This window comes from Cyprinus carpio, chromosome A2 (assembly GCF_018340385.1).
Source record: "Cyprinus carpio isolate SPL01 chromosome A2, ASM1834038v1, whole genome shotgun sequence".
Classification (NCBI taxonomy): Eukaryota; Metazoa; Chordata; class Actinopteri; order Cypriniformes; family Cyprinidae; genus Cyprinus; species Cyprinus carpio.
In genome coordinates, this window is record NC_056573.1 from 19,084,564 (window position 1) to 19,101,520 (window position 16,957).

General features: G+C 36.4%; 1 pseudogene; it reads left to right on the plus strand.

Moving 5' to 3' along the window:
• The first annotated feature begins 16,058 nt into the window (after positions 1 to 16,058).
• Positions 16,059 to 16,622, plus strand: LOC122147054 (annotated as a pseudogene).
• Positions 16,623 to 16,957: the final 335 nt, after the last annotated feature.

Consider the following 16,957-nt stretch of genomic DNA (forward strand, 5'->3'; position numbering starts at 1 on the left):
CTTTCATATATTTTAGATTCATTGCACACCAACTGAAATATTTCAGGTCTTTTATTGTTTTAATACTGATGATTTTGGCATACAGCTCATGAAAACCCAAAATTCCTATCTCAAAAAATTAGCATATCACGAAAAGGTTCTCTAAACGAGCTATTAACCTAATCATCTGAATCAACTAATTAACTCTAAACACCTGCAAAAGATTCCTGAGGCTTTTTAAAAACTCCCAGCCTGGTTCATTACTCAAAACCGCAATCATGGGTAAGACTGCCGACCTGTCTGCTGTCCAGAAGGCCATCATTGACACCCTCAAGCGAAGAGGGTAAGACACAGAAAGAAATTTCTGAAACGAATAGGCTGTTCCCAGAGTGCTGTATCAAGGCACCTCAGTGGGAAGTCTGGTGGGAAGGAAAAAGTGTGGCAAAAAACGCTGCACAACGAGAAGAGGTGACCGGACCCTGAGGAAGATTGTGGAGAAGGACCGATTCCAGACCTTGGGGGACCTGCGGAAGCAGTGGACTGAGTCTGGAGTAGAAACATCCAGAGCCACCGTGCACAGGCGTGTGCTTTGGAACCAGAAACAGCGGCAGAAGCGCCTGACCTGGGCTACAGAGAAGCAGCACTGGACTGTTGCTCAGTGGTCCAAAGTACTTTTTTCGGATGGAAAGCAAATTTTGCATGTCATTCGGAAATCAAGGTGCCAGAGTCTGGAGGAAGACTCGGGAGAAGGAAATGCCAAAATGCCTGAAGTCCAGTGTCAAGTACCCACAGTCACTGATGGTCTGGGGTGCCATGTCAGCTGCTGCTGGTGTTGGTCCACTGTGTTTTATCAAGGGCAGGGTCAATGCAGCTAGCTATCAGGAGATTTTGGAGCACTTCATGCTTCCATCTGCTGAAAAGCTTTATGGAGATGAAGATTTCGTTTTTCAGCACGACCTGGCACCTGCTCACAGTGCCAAAACCACTGGTAAATGGTTTACTGACCATGGTATTACTGTGCTCAATTGGCCTGCCAACTCTCCTGACCTGAACCCCATAGAGAATCTGTGGGATATTGTGAAGAGAAAGTTGAGAGACGCAAGACCCAAACACTCTGGATGAGCTTAAAGCCGCTATCGAAGCATCCTGGGCCTCCATAACACCACAGCAGTGCCACAGGCTGATTGCCTCCATGCCACGCCGCATTGAAGCAGTCATTTCTGCAAAAGGATTCCCGACCAAGTATTGAGTGCATAAATGAACATAATTATTTGAAGGTTGACTTTTTTTTGTATTAAAAACACTTTTCTTTTATTGGTCGGATGAAATATGCTAATTTTTTGAGATAGGAATTTTGGGTTTTCATGAGCTGTATGCCAAAATCATCAGTATTAAAACAATATTGTTTGCAATGAATCTAAAATATATGAAAGTTTAATTTTATCATTACATTATGGAAAATAATGAACTTTTATCACAATATGCTAATTTTTTGAGAAGGACCTGTATAAGGCTTTCTGTGTGTGACATAATAGAGATAAGTTGAACAAAAACTTTTGAATCTAGTGGCAAACCAGTTGATGGTGGAATACAGTGACAAGTAGTAGTAATGAAATGAAATTCAGGAGCTAAAATTAATGTTATAAAATTAATTATTATGACAGGATTTATAGAATTGTTCATGAACCACTGCCAATCATGTTCTGGAAATAAATCATAAGAATTTTTGCCGAGATCTCGCGAGAGGTCACAGAAATCTTTCCAATGTATGTTAAATTTGAATAATAATTAGATATTAAATATAATTTGGTAGTTAAAAAAACAGTTGCTCGTTTCATTTGTGCAAATGAGTAGTGGTGATATTTATTTTGTACAACAGTTTTGTGCAACGGCTTTTTATCTGTTATAGGGAACTACTGAACAGACATTGAGAAGTTGATTTTAAAATGAAAAGTATTGAAAATAAAAATAAAGCTCTGTAAACACTTGCATTTTTACAACACTATAAGTCTTTCCCATCAGGTAATGAAAAGTTCTACACACTTGTGGTCTTCATGCTTGCTTGAACACTCGGACCAAATGCAAGAAATACGTTATATAAGTAGTCAAGTGGTCAAGTGCAAAGGCCACAAGTACTTCACTGTAAATAAACACCACCATTGCACCAAAGTTCATTTGCAAATTGGACCATTTGTCTTCTTTTTGAACAATATCTCGGACAGTTCCATGTTCCAGCTTTTCAAAGTTGCAGGGAGAAATCACTGTGGCTGAGCTTGTCTGGACTCTCTGAAAAAGAAATGTGTTCTGAGGGAAGAGAACCAAGAGTTTACAAGCATCCCAACACAAATAAAAAGTTCTGTCTCATCCTGGCCAAGGGCTAAGGGCGCAGAGTGGGATTTAAAAAGAAAAGAATCACAAAAAATTAAACATTTTTTGTCTGGCATGGCAGCAGGTATGTGATAAAATTTCAAATTGGAGCCTGTACACCCAAAGGTTACATTTTAAGCTCCTAATGTAGCCGACTCTGTGCTGGTTTGTATTGGCTGCTCCAGTTATTCCTTTGTTTTGCCTCCAGCTAATGCTGTGACATAATTGTGACTTTGGCATAAAAAGGGCCCCTAAAAACCAAAAGGTAAATTATATCCCTAACTAAAAAGCAATGATCTCCCTTTCTTTATGCCTATTATTTAGTCTTATTCGCTAAGATGTAGTTCACTTAGATCAAGCCCCGTACTCCAGATCCTATCAGAAAATATCCGTTTTGTCTGGTAACAGAACAACTAGTCAGCAAAATTACCTAATAACCAAAAACCTGTTAAAAGCAAGTATTGTCTGGTACCAAAACGCTTTTTACAGTCTTCTATTAGCCAAGAAGTTGATTGAGCAAAGTTAGAGAAGAACAGAAGCAGGAGACGAAGTGATGCTGATAAAAAAGGAGCAGAGTTTATTGAATAGTCTTTGTTGCATATGTTTCAGTGAAAGCTGTTGTACCTTTATTTTTGAGAATGAAGAATACAAATCCAAATATAGCTGCAAGCAGCGATGGCGGGCTCAAGCCATCAGCGCAAACGCCACCCCGGTGGCATCAGGTAAACTGTGCCCAGCGGGCACATGCATTTACAGTAACCCTCTGGCAGGTCAGGTTTTAAGGGATACGGCAATTAAAGGGTTAATCCGAACCATCAAAACTTTGAAATCCCATACACAGAACAATATTCATTAAGAAAGTGAAATTAAATGATTAATAAACTATTTATTCGAACCCTCGCTATTTTCTATTCTAATAAAAGTCCTGGCTGTGGAACATCTGTAATAGAGTTAGCTAGCTGGATGCAAATAAAGTCATGCCTTTTTTTTTTTTCCCCTGTTTGCTATTTCACATTCCTGTCACTGAAGCGTTGTGGCCAAAGACACAGAAGGTAACTGAAACAATGTGGTTTAAGTCAAGGTGATTATTAGGGGTCCAAGCACATTGGTTTGTGTAGATGATGCAGTTACACAATGAACGTGTCTCTTTTCAAGTAAATCATGAGTCCTTATGTGAGTACTATTATATACACAACATTAAAATAGATAACTAATATAGTGTCCCTTCAACACTTTTTCAGTAATATGTGATAACTTGAGAAATATGTTGTCAATACAATTAAAATAACAAAAATTAATGGTATTAAGGAGATGATAGCTTTTGCATAATTACTATATTGGGCTTTATTAAAGTTTATGAAAAAAGAATGAATGTTTATGCATTTTTTATTTATGCACATAAATGAAACATTTTCAAGTCTTTGAACAGATCTTGAAGTATTTGCTATCCTGTGGCGCCATCGAGTGGACAACATTAGCATTGTGGCCTTCATTTTTGGACAACATTATGAAAGGGGCCAATATTTTTTGAATGACTTTGAATATTTAATGATTAGTTTACTGATAATATAACCACATTAAAATCTAATTTACTGATTCTGTATCTTATTTCATGCTTAATCATGAGTTTAATTTTCAACTTACATTTTTAAGAAGTGTTGAATGATTACTATGTGAGTTGCTAAATTTGTTTTGTTTTTTACAATTATAATACATAAAACTATATAATGATGAAAAAATTACAACAGTTATTGTTTTCATAATATTTTACTATTGGACAATTGTTATTTTGTATTGTAAAGAAGAAGGTTTTTATGACAACAAAAAAATGGTCATTACTAAAAATTAAATACTAATTTTATTCATAGTTTTATTTTTCTATAGGTTTAAGCACCTTTTCGTAAATATGACTGTTTCCAATTTTTTTTTTTTTTTATTATTATTAAAATAAAATATATTTTAAAAAATTAGCCTACTTCAAACATTTTAAGCAGCTTGAACAAAACCCGTTAATATTTATTATAGACCACTGTAACTGTCTATAATCTAAAAACCAAGTTTATTATGAAAATAAAAGTGTGTACACCAGTTAAATTGGACGATAAAGAAATGCTAACAATGCCCTTAGTGTAATGCATGTATTAAGTGTATAGGTGTTTAGATGGGCAGAAATGACAAAATCTTACAATCTCCTCTGCTGAAGAAACAGATTCTGCTCTGTACTACTGGGCGCCCTGCAGCCCACAGTGACAGGAAACCTGAGAACACTGTATAAAAACCTTTGATATAAAATAAATCTGAACTGACATGTACTGTATTTGTAAACCTCAGTAATGAAAGCTTGATGTTGCATTAAATAAAATACTAAATTACATTTTACAAGTGTAAACGTTTGTCCAATGTCTTTCAATCAAACAGCAGCTGATCTGTTGTTGCCCACTTCTTTGCCACAGGGTGGAGCTCTGCAGTCTGACGCTCAAGCTCAAGCTAAATGTGACTGACTCAAGGTTGAGTTTAACACTTCAAGCTTTCTGTCTGCTGAGCAGTGACCATGTTTACTGTTGTCTTTATTGAATTTTTACTGCTTATGGGTAAGTAATAATTTAATGCTCACTGTTACATTAACGTCAGTACCAGTTGACTGAACACGTTACAGTAACTCTCTTCTGCATCACTTAGATTTTACAGTTATGTTGAACAAAAATTACTTTAAAACATTTTCTCTTCTCTTCTTTTACAGAGAGTGCTGGTGCAAATACAATAGAATCTCTCTTACCAGAAAAGCATGTTGTAGTTGGACAAAGTGCTGTTATCTCTTGCAAATACAGTGGCATTGGGCCCAGCTTTCAGTGGTTTCGCCAATATCCAAGATCCAGACCAGAGTATCTTATTTTTTTAACACAGAGACTGCGGTTTCATACGAATCCACTTTACGTCTCAAAGCGATGGCTAAAAAAGAAATCACAGAAGTGTAGCTGGAGATCTCATCTACTGAAGTCAAAGACTCTGCTGTGTATTACTGTGCCCTGGTGCCCACAGTGACAGGAAACCCACCTGCTCTGTACAAAAACTTAATACATGAACACATCTTGCATTACACAAACATTGTGACACACCAGCTTCCAATCACGCACAATAGATCAATGATGCAACTGTTCTTATTTTTCCAAATTTAATGAAACACTGTTAGGTCTTCTGATTTTAAGAAAAGGACAACCCATCATCCAAGATAAAGCCTCAGCCAGGGGGTGGAGCAAATTCACAAAGTCTTTGAATGTGTGAAAGGCTGGTTCGTTTAGAGTCACCCTGGTTTGATAGTTTTACAATCATTCATCATCAGAAACCATTATGTTTCTGTTTTGCTGGATACCACTGACATTACTCATAGGTAAATAATTGAATTCATGATTTAATTCTTGTTTAACAAAAGTTATTCTATTTTGATATTGTGCTATATTGTATATAAATTTGTGCACAAGTTTCTTACCTTAAGTGTTAGTTTAATTAATACAGTTGCATTTTATCCATTCAGGAAATTCCTTTGCTGACACAATACAGCCATTGTCTTCTGAAAGGCATATTTTCAAAGGCGACAATGTGACTCTGTCCTGTAACTACAGCGGTTTTGTAAACAATATTCAATGGTATCGGCAATATGTGGGATCTAGACTGGAGTTTCTGATACTTGTAAATGAAAATTCAGAGGCATCTGAGCATTCTCTTCGTCTGTCAGCAAAAGACTCAAAAAGAGAAGAAACAAGTGAATCTTACAATCTCTTCTGCTGAAGTGACTGATTCTGCTCTGTACTACTGTGCTCTGAGGCCCACAGTGACTGAAAGCCCAGAAGCACTGTACAAAAACTCTGACTTCAGTCGGATGCTTTTTTTTTTTTCAAAATTACAAATAAAAACAAAGACTATTACTTCAGTCTTTCTACTTTCTGCTTCAATGTGTTATTTGATTTATCTTTGTAATTAATTTCAAATTTACTAGTAATATCTGAGTGAAAAAAAAAAAATTCTACACCATTTTTTTGTGTGCGTGTGTGACTAAATTTATACTTAAGTTTTAAAATTCCCATAAATAATCCAACACTATTGTTTCCATTATACAGAAAGCTTTAAGTTTCTGTTTGATTTCAATTTCTCAAAATGGAATAAATATGCAATATATGTTCACATTAAGAGGTGCTCCAGTAATTCCCATGTGCACAACAACCATTTTAGTTCCAGTAACTCAATGTTTTATATTTTTTAATTTATTTTATTAAATTTTTCTATACACTAATGCCCAAGTATAACCCTTGAGAACAGCTTAAGAGGGATACATAAGAACCTTCTAACTTGGCAGAAGTCATCATCAAAGGGTAAAAATACAAATACTGTCCAAGTCCTCAGTTATTTGTGAAAGTCTAAATGTGTTTGTTTTCACCCAGAAGAGGGCGTTCTTCTGTTTTCTGTGTCCCTCAACACTCGTCATGGAAGGTCAAATCTTGCCACAGGGTGGAGCTCCAGGCTTAAATCACTGTGTTCCAGTCAGGAAAAAAACACATCTGAGTTTGTCATTTCATTCCATCATGCTGCTCTGTGCACTTGGAATATTTTCAGTACTTGCAGGTGAGACTCGTTTATTTTATCACTACCTCTATTGATTTAAAATGTTAGTATTGCATTTATGCGATCACAATAGTGAATTTAGCATGTCTTTTTTTTTCAGGAGACTCTCTTGGTGATCTAATAACATCTCATGATTCTGAAAAACAAGCTCAAGAGGGTAACAGTGTTACTCTCTCCTGCAACTACACTGGTAACTGTTTATAATCTACTGTGGTATCGTCAGTATCAAAGATCCAAACCAGAACTCCTTCTGTTCATGACTGAATCTGGAGATCCAAATAAAGATCCATCAGCCGACTGGTTATCTGCTAAAGTTGACAAACACAGAAAGCTCATGGAACTGGAAATCAGCCCTGCTAAAGTATCAGACTCCGCACAGTATTACTGTGCCCTGCAGCCCACAGTGACAGGAAACCCTTTTCCTCTGTACATAATCTTTCTGTATATAAGTCATGCTTTTAATTGATGCTTAACAAACACATACTCTACAGTATGTATTATTTCTGTGATTGAATCAGCCATCAGTAACACAAGCATCTCTTAATGAATCCATAAGGATCAGTACAACACATATTTCCATAGACAGGCAGAGCTTAATGTGGAATAGAGCAGAAGAGCTCAAAGAGGCTTGATACACCTACTTATAGATCATTAAATTCAAACCACATACAACAATCATCATCATCTGCTCTTCTTTAACATTTGTCTTGAGTTATGGTAAGCCACAGACTTTTGACACCTTTAAATAATTGTATTATATTAATGTAAAGCTTTATGATTTTGGTAACACTAGATTGTTCATCTACTTTGCAGGTGAAGCTAATAAGATTCCTGTCAGTTCAGATAGAGTATGTGTCTTTTTAAATGAAGGCAGTAATGCTACTCTATCCTGTACCTTTGACAAATCAGCTTACCGTCTCCACTTGTTTTGACAGAAGACTGGATCGAAGTTAAGAGTTTTTGCTGCTAGTTGATAAATCCACCACATTTGAAAGTGAAAAGTGAAAGTGATGTGACATACAGCCAAGTGACCCATACTCAGAATTCGTGCTCTGCATTTAACCCATCCAAAGTGCAAACACACAGCAGTGAACACATACGCAACCCGTGAACACACACCCGGAGCAGTGGCCAGCCATTTATGCTGCGGTTCCTGGGGATCAGTGGGGGGTGCGGTGCCTTGCTCAAGGGCACCTCAGTCGTGGTAATGAGGGTGGAGAGAGCACTGTACATTCACTCCCCCCACCTACAATCCCTGCCGGCTCCAGACTTGAACTCGCAATCCAAAGGTTGCTAGTTCCGACTCTCTAACCATTAGGCCACGACTTCCCCCTTGTAGTGCCAGCTAGTCGACCTCTTCCGCATATGTCCACTAGCATCCATAATACCAAACGTGTGGATCTTATGCCTTTTCTTTAATATACACTGCCGGAGACTTTGAACCACAGATCACATTAACTGGTTTAAAGACTAAGGTATAAGAAACTAAATAACTTTCCCATAGGGCAGAGCTTAATATCAGGATGAAGAAGCATTTTAATCTGAGGGAGGATGTCAGAATTCAAAGGCATCCAGTCTAAATGATACTCAAGTATTTCAGAGTCTTCTTCAGATTTCTGCTGTCATGATTATTTTTACTCTCCTCACTTTTTTGTGGATGTGTATGGGTAAGATAAAGTTGTATTTTTTCTCTTTCCAATTAAGACCTGCTACTTTTTACTTATTTACTACTACTTTTTACCAGTGGTTACTGTTTGATTTATTAATTAGGATTTTACTCTCCATTACCAGGTCACACAGAGGCAGACACAATAAAACCCTTGTCACTGAATGAAAATAAACGTGTTGGTGACAGTGTTACTTGGTCCTGTAGCTATAAAGACTATACAGGTGCTGTAAATAATTTACAATGGTACAGACAATATCCCAGATCCAAACCGGAGTTCCTCCTTTACATCTTACAAAATGGAGATATGGGTAAAGACAGACCACCCAGATTTACTGCTGCAGTTAATCAAGACAAAAAAAAAATTGGATCTGAAGATCTCTCCTGCTGAAGAGATAGACTCTGCCATGAAAAACCTGAGATGAGGAGGAATAGATTATTTACATGTTTAGCAATCTTTCTAAAACTTTTAATGATATCAAAATGATATTCTTCTAACATCCAACAAAGTGTTTGCTACATAGAGACAGTATTTATCACAGAATATGAAGACTCAGTGGGCGGAGCTCTCTCACTAAGATGCTGATGCAAAGTCTCTCTACTTTCACTGACTTTGTCATCGGCCCTTTTCTGAAGATCATCCATCATGTTTCTCTTTTGCTGGACACTTTCATTATTCTTCGGTAAGAGACATTCTAATTTTCAGGGTATCGTCCCCAATAAATGTGGACAAACTTAATTTTAGAGCAAATAATGCATGAAGTTTTGATGCTAAATCTGTTTTCTTTTTTATTAATAAAGATGCGTTTCTTTTTTTTACAGGTATTTCTTTTGCAAACACAATACAACCACTATCCTCTGAAAAGCATGTTTTCAGAGGTGAAAAAGTGATTCTTACTTGTAACTACAGTGGCAAAGTAATAATCTTCAGTGGTATCGTCAATATCCTGGATCTCAACCAGAGTACCTCATTCTTGTCACAGAATATTCTGAACCTGATCTTTCCCGTCGTCTGTCAGCAAAAGCAACAAAAGACCTAAAACAAGTGAATCTTACAATCTCCTCTGCTGAAGAAACAGATTCTGCTCTGTACTACTGCGCCCTGCAGCCCACAGTGACAGGAAACCTGAGAACACTGTACAAAAACCTGGCATGTAACACATCAATTATTTAACGTCGGCAGAAATAGTTAAGGTCATGTCATCTTTCCAAACCCTGGTAATCCAAAAAAAAAAAAAAAAGAAAAAAAAAAAAAGAAAAAGAAGAGAAAAGAAAATTTTATGCATTTGTTGTGTCACAAGTAACTCACTTTGCCCAGAAGAGGGTGCTGTGCACTAAGAACTGTTATGGTCCTCATGCACATAATGATCTCAAAATTCACCACACAACTTTCTGAATAATATACAGTACAGTAGATATTTTTAGTTGATACTACAGAAGTAAGTCAGCCTCAGTGCATAGCATGATGGATAATTAACACAGAAATCTAAATGCTGATCTATTCATTACACGTTTTCTTGTTTTTGCTTCATTTATTCTACCACTGCAAGCATGTCATATTTAAATGTGGTGCTGTTTATTTTCTTGCAATTAAAAAAAAAGTTTGAGAACAAGGAAGTCTCCTGCACAGAGCAGGGAGTTGTTCTTAGGGTGGGACTACAAAAGAAATACAGGCACTTAAGTCAGGACTGCTTTTGCTCTTCCTGTGTCTCAGTATGACGATGCTGCTCTTTTACTTTACAGTCATGGCACTTCTTACAGGTGATTGATTTATATTTATATCATAGCTATATGTTGTTGTTGTTTTTTTGAGAATATATAAATACATTGCATAAATACATACTCATGCTGAATTAATGTAATCTTCTTCTCTTATTGTCTTTCCAGATACCGTTCTTGCAAATGCAATAACATCCCGCTCTACTAAACAGCATGTTTTAGAAGGAGGAAACATTACTATTTCTTGCAACTACAGTGGAAACAATATTAACAGTCTTCAGTGGTACAGACAGTCTTCCAACACTGCACCTGAATTTATCTTGCAAGCTTTTGAAAGTGCGGGAGCACAGCAGAAGGATCGTTATGTTGCTCAAGTTCAAATGAATGAAAAACAACTAGATCTGGAGATCTCCAAAACTGAGATGGCAGACGCTGCAATATACTACTGTGCCCTGGTGCCCACAGTAACAGGAAACCCTTCAACACTGTACAAAAACCTGAGATATGACTCTCACATTTGACTACAGTGCACTCTGATCCTGGTGCTACAAGTGAATTTTTTTTTTCTCTTGTACAGAATGATGGGTATAGATGGTTATTAATTCATATTCATGGTCATTAACACTGATAAAAATGTGACTGAAAACAAAATCAAAGCAAAAAATAAAAGCAAGATTAACAAATAGAGAGTATTCACTTATCAGTTTGAAATTTTACATTAATCCATACTTTTGTTCTGTCTCTATTATGCTATGTGCAGTATCTCAGGTCTGGAGGATGGTTTCTTCATTTTAATAACTTAATAGAAAGGTACGTTTAGGCGTGCATCTAAAACTACAAAAAAGCACAAACATTGTTGACGTAGGATCTTGTCAGCTGTAGGCTGCTGACAGAAAACACCCTCGCTGTTCAAACTACTGATGTTATTATTATTAGTTGATGCACTAGATGCAAACCACTGATGCACAGTCATAGCTGGTAAAAAGTGCAATATCACTATCTACTGTATAAAAATAAATGAACATGCATATTTATTTGTGGTGCTGTTGTCTACATTTAAAGTTTTTCATGCCATTGTTACAATGTTTCTTTCTTCACCTTTGAGGATAAAACCTATTTCCTAGTATCTACAAGACAGTATATATTCCGAGAATGTTCCCTGTTAGCGTTAGCTGAGAGATTAATTAATAGGCTACATATATTCTCATGTCTACACTAAGGTTGTTAAGATACCTATTGTTTTATCATATTGCCACTAACTGACAGATTTTACTCAGTCCTCAGGGTGGAGCTTTATGATGGTGGGTAGGAGTTCAAAAAACATTTCCACAGAGAGAGAACTCGGCTCTTGTGTTGCTAATTTTTTTATATAATCTTCACCTGTCACAGTGTTGATTTTTTACCTCACAGTTTTAGCACTTCTCGTACAGGTACTTTTTTAAATTTAAAAATAAAGTAATTCACATTTGTTATATATGAATCAAATCTATAGACTAGATTTAAATTAAGAGATACAATCAGTGAATCTGCATTAAGCTGACTGTTATTCTTTTGTTCTTAACATTTTTTACCTAGGAAATGCTTCTGCATATGAAATAATAACCCAGTATACTAAACAGTATGTTTTAGAAGGAGGAAAGGTGACTCTTTCCTGCAACTACGTAAGAGAAAATATAAAAAAAAGTGGTACATACCTGTCATGAATCAGACCTCTGTTGCTCTCTCCGATGGCCACCGGAGGGCACCCTCACCCGAGTATTAACCTTCTCCCCGGACTCCATTTCCCATAACCCCGTACTGGACTGATTACCTGCACAGGTGTTGCTCATCACTGGCCTATTTAACCAGCGTTCACACTCACTGCGACGTCTTGTTTTGCCCCAGGCTGACATTTCTGAGCATTTTCGCTGCCATTCTGAGTTTATTCCCTGTTATGTATGAGAAAATTTGGGTCCAGAGCAGAAGGACCGTCATGTTGATGAGGCCCAAAAGAACCTGGAGATCTCCAAAACTGAAATTCTGCGATATACTGCTGTGCACTGGTGCCCACAGTAACACTTAACATATATCTGAAAAGCATTTTTTGAATGGCTGCAGGAGAAATGTATATACAGAGTCACAAACTTTACAGCAGCAACAGTATTTATTTCCTTTTACAGTGTAATAAATATTACCTGACATTTATCATATGTATCTTCTATTCTTGTCAAATCCACTATAGTAATGTCCATCTTTTAAAACTTACAAGGTTTTTAAATACGTTTCCATAAGAGGTGCACCTTAAAAAAAATGAATTAAAAAAAAACATATATTGCAGACACAATGACCATTATCTATTAATGAACTTCTAATAAACTTTACATCTAAAAAATTTAAAATATTAAGATATTGTCATGTAGAGACAAGTCCAGTCATTATGAGAAAATAAGAAGACTGGGAAGAGAGGGTGGTGCTCTTCCTGACATACTGACAGTGCAAGAGGCTGCTCAGAGTCACTTTACTTTGGCATTACTCCTTCTCTGCAGACCATCCATCATGTTTCTCCTTTGTTGGATGTCATTTTTATTATTGATAGGTAAGATGTTTGGATTTTTAGAGTCTTGATAAAGGTTAAACAATGGAAAAAAACAAAATGGGGCATGTGGCTGAAGTGAGAGCAGAGATGCTAAAATATTTAGTTTAATAATAAAAATTAATATCTTTTTTTTTCAGGAAATTCCTTTGCAAACACAATACAAACATTATACTCTGAAAAGCATCTTGTCAGAGGTACAGATGTGATACTTTCCTGTAACTACAGTGGCGATGTAAACAATCTGCAGTGGTATCGTCAATATCCTGGATCTCGACCAGAGCACCTCATTCTTGTCACAGAATATTCAGAACCTGATCTTTCAGGTCGTCTGTCAGCAATAGCTACAAAAGACCTAAAACAGGTGAATCTTACAATCTCCTCTGCTGAAGAAACAGATTCTGCTCTGTACTACTGCGCCCTGCAGCCCACAGTGACAGGAAACCTGCGAACACTGTACCGAAACCTTTGATATAACATAAATCTGAACTGACATGTATTTGTAAACCTCAGTAATGAAAGCTTGATGCAGCATTAAATAAAATACTAAATTAAATTTTACAAATGTAAACATTTGTCCAGTGTCTTTCAATCAAACAGCAGCAACAAAGTGAACAAAGTACAGTATTAACTTCACATCAAAGAAACTGATATACAGCTAATTCTTTTCATCAACATACACTGAGGTTCAAAAGTCTGAGATCACTACTAAAAATGCAATTTTTCATATTTGTTTAACATAGTTTAATAGTTTTCATTACATATATATTCATTCACTCATTTCCATGTTTAAATTACATAATAAGTACCTGATTTTGTGACTTTTGGACCTCACAGTATCATGAAGCTGAAAAGTTTGAAACAGTCATTCAAGTTTGACCCACAAGAAGGTGCTCTTCTGAGCTGAGAAGCTGCTTCACTGTATTACAGCACTAAACTCTTATAAAGATCTTATATTTAGTCATTGATGATAAGCTACATCTTTCATTACAGAAAATGTAATTATGAAAGTATGAATATAACATGAACATAACACTGTAACCTCAACACAAAGATGTCTGTTGTTGCCCACTTCTTTGCCACAGGGTGGAGCTCTGCAGTCCGATGCTCAAGCTCAAGCTAAATGTGACTCACTCAAGGTTGAGTTTAACACTTCAAGCTTTCTGTCTGCTGATCAGTGACCATGTTTACTGTTGTCTTTATTGTATATTCACTGCTTATGGGTAAGTAATAATTTAACGCTCACTATTGCATTAACGTCAGTACCAGTCGACTGAACATGTTACAGTAACTCTCTTCTGCATCACTTAGATTTTACAGTTATGTTGAACAAAAATTACTTTAAAAACATTTTCTCTTCTCTTCTTTTACAGAGAGTGCTGGTGCAAATACAATAAATCTCTCTTACCAGAAAAGCATGTTGTAGTTGGACAAAGTGCTGTTATCTCTTGCAAATACAGTGGCATTGGGCCAAGCTTTCAGTGGTATCGCCAATATCCAAGATCCAGACCAGAGTACCTTATTTTTAACACAGAGACAGCAGTTTCATCCGAATCCACTTTACGTCTCAAAGCGATGGCTAAAAAAGAAATCACAGAAGTGGAGCTGGAGATCTCATCTACTGAAATCAAAGACTCTGCTGTGTATTACTGTGCCCTGGTGCCCACAGTGACAGGAAACCCACCTGCTCTGTACAAAAACTTAATACATGAACACATCTTGCATTACACAAACATTGTGACACACCAGCTTCTAATCACGCACAACAGATCAATGATGCAACTGTTCTTATTTTTCCAAATTTTAATGAAACACTGTTAGGTCTTCTGATTCTAAGAAAAGGACAACCCATCATCCAAGATAAAGCCTCAGCCAGGGGGTGGAGCAAATTCACAAAGTCTTTGAATGTGTGAAAGGCTGGTTCGTTTAGAGTCACCCTGGTTTGATAGTTTTACAATCATTCATCATCAGAAACCATGATGTTTCTTTTTTGTTGGATACCACTGACATTACTCATAGGTAAATAATTTAATTCATGATTTTATTCTTGTTTACTAAAAATTCTTTTATTTTGATGTGCTATATTATATATAAATTTGTGCACAAGTTTCTTACCTTCAGTGTTATTTTAATTAATACAGTTGCATTTTATCCATTCAGGAAATTCCTTTGCTGACACAATACAGCCATTGTCTTCTGAAAGGCATATTTTCAAAGGCGACAATGTGACTCTGTCCTGTAACTACAGCGGTTTTGTATACAATCTTCAATGGTATCGGCAATATATGGGATCTAGACTGGAGTTTTCTGATACTTGTAAATGAAAATTCAGAGGCATCTGAGCATTCTCTTCGTCTGTCAGCAAAAGACTCAAAAGAGAAGAAACAAGTGATTCTTACAATCTCTTCTGCTGAAGTGACTGATTCTGCTCTGTACTACTGCGCTCTGAGGCCCACAGTGACAGAAAGCCCAGAAGCACTGTACAAAAACTCTGATTTCAGTCGGATGATTTTGTATTTCAAACTTACAAATAAAACGGCATTACTTTTTTTTTTGCTTATTACATCATTCTTTCTACTTCAAAATTTCATGTTTATTTGCTTTATCTTTGTGAATTAAAATTTACAGTTTTTTAGTGTGTGTGTGTGACTAAATTTATACTTAAATGTAAAATTTCCATTAATAATCCAACCCTATTCCATTATACAGAAGGCTTTAATTTTCTGTTTGATTTCAATTTCTTAAAATGGAATAAATATTCAATATATGTTCACATTATGAGGTGCTCCAGTAATTCCCATGTGCACAACAAAAATTTTAGTTTGTTACTTTAGTATGAAATTTTTAGTAACTCAATGTTTTCTATTTTTTATTTTTATTTTATTACATTTTTCTATAAACTAATGTCCAAGTATAAACCTTGAGAACAGCTCTAAGAGGAATACATAAGAACTTCTAACTTGGCAGAAGTCATTATCAAAGGGTAAAAATACAAATACTGTCCAAGTCCTCAGTGATTTGTGAAAGTCTAAATGTGTTTGTTTTCACCCAGAAGAGGGCGTTCTTCTGTTTTCTGTGTCCCTCAACACTCGTCATGGAAGGTCAAATCTTGCCACAGGGTGGCGCTCCAGGCTTAAATCACTGTGTTCCAGTCAGGAAAAAACACATCTGAGTTTGTCATTTCATTCCATCATGCTGCTCTGTGCACTTGGAATATTTTCAGTACTTGCAGGTGAGACTCGTTTATTTTATCACCACCTCTTTTTAATTAAAAAATGTTAGTACTGCATTTATCTGATCACAATAGTGAATTTAGCATGTCTTTTTTTTCAGGAGACTCTCTTGGGGATCTAATAACATCTCATGGTTCTGAAAAACAAGCTCAAGAGGGTAACAGTGTTACTCTCTCCTGCAACTACACTGGTACTGTTTTATAATCTACTGTGGTATCGTCAGTATCAAAGATCCAAACCAGAACTCCTTCTGTTCATGACTGAATCTGGAGATCCAGTTAAAGAAGATCCATCAGCCGACTGGTTATCTGCTAAAGTTGACAAACACAGAAAGCTCATGGAACTGGAAATCAGCCCTGCTAAAGTATCAGACTCTGCACAGTATTACTGTGCCCTGAAGCTCACAGTGACAGGAAACCCTTTTCCTCTGTACATAATCTTTCTGTATATAAGTCATGCTTTTAATTGATGCTTAAAACACACATACTCTACAGTATGTATTATTTCTGTGATTGAATCAGCCATCAGTAACACAAGCATCTCTTAATGAATCCAAAAGGATCAACACAACACATATTTCCATAGACAGGCAGAGCTTAATGTGGAATAGAGCAGAAGAGCTCAAAGAGGCTTGATACACCCACTTATAGATCATTAAATTCAAACCACATACAACAATGATCATCATGTGCTCTGTTTTTAACATTTGTCTTGAGTTATGGTAAGCCACAGACTTTTGACACCTTTAAATAATTGTATTATATTAATGTAAAGCTTTATGATTTTGGTAACACTGGATTGTTC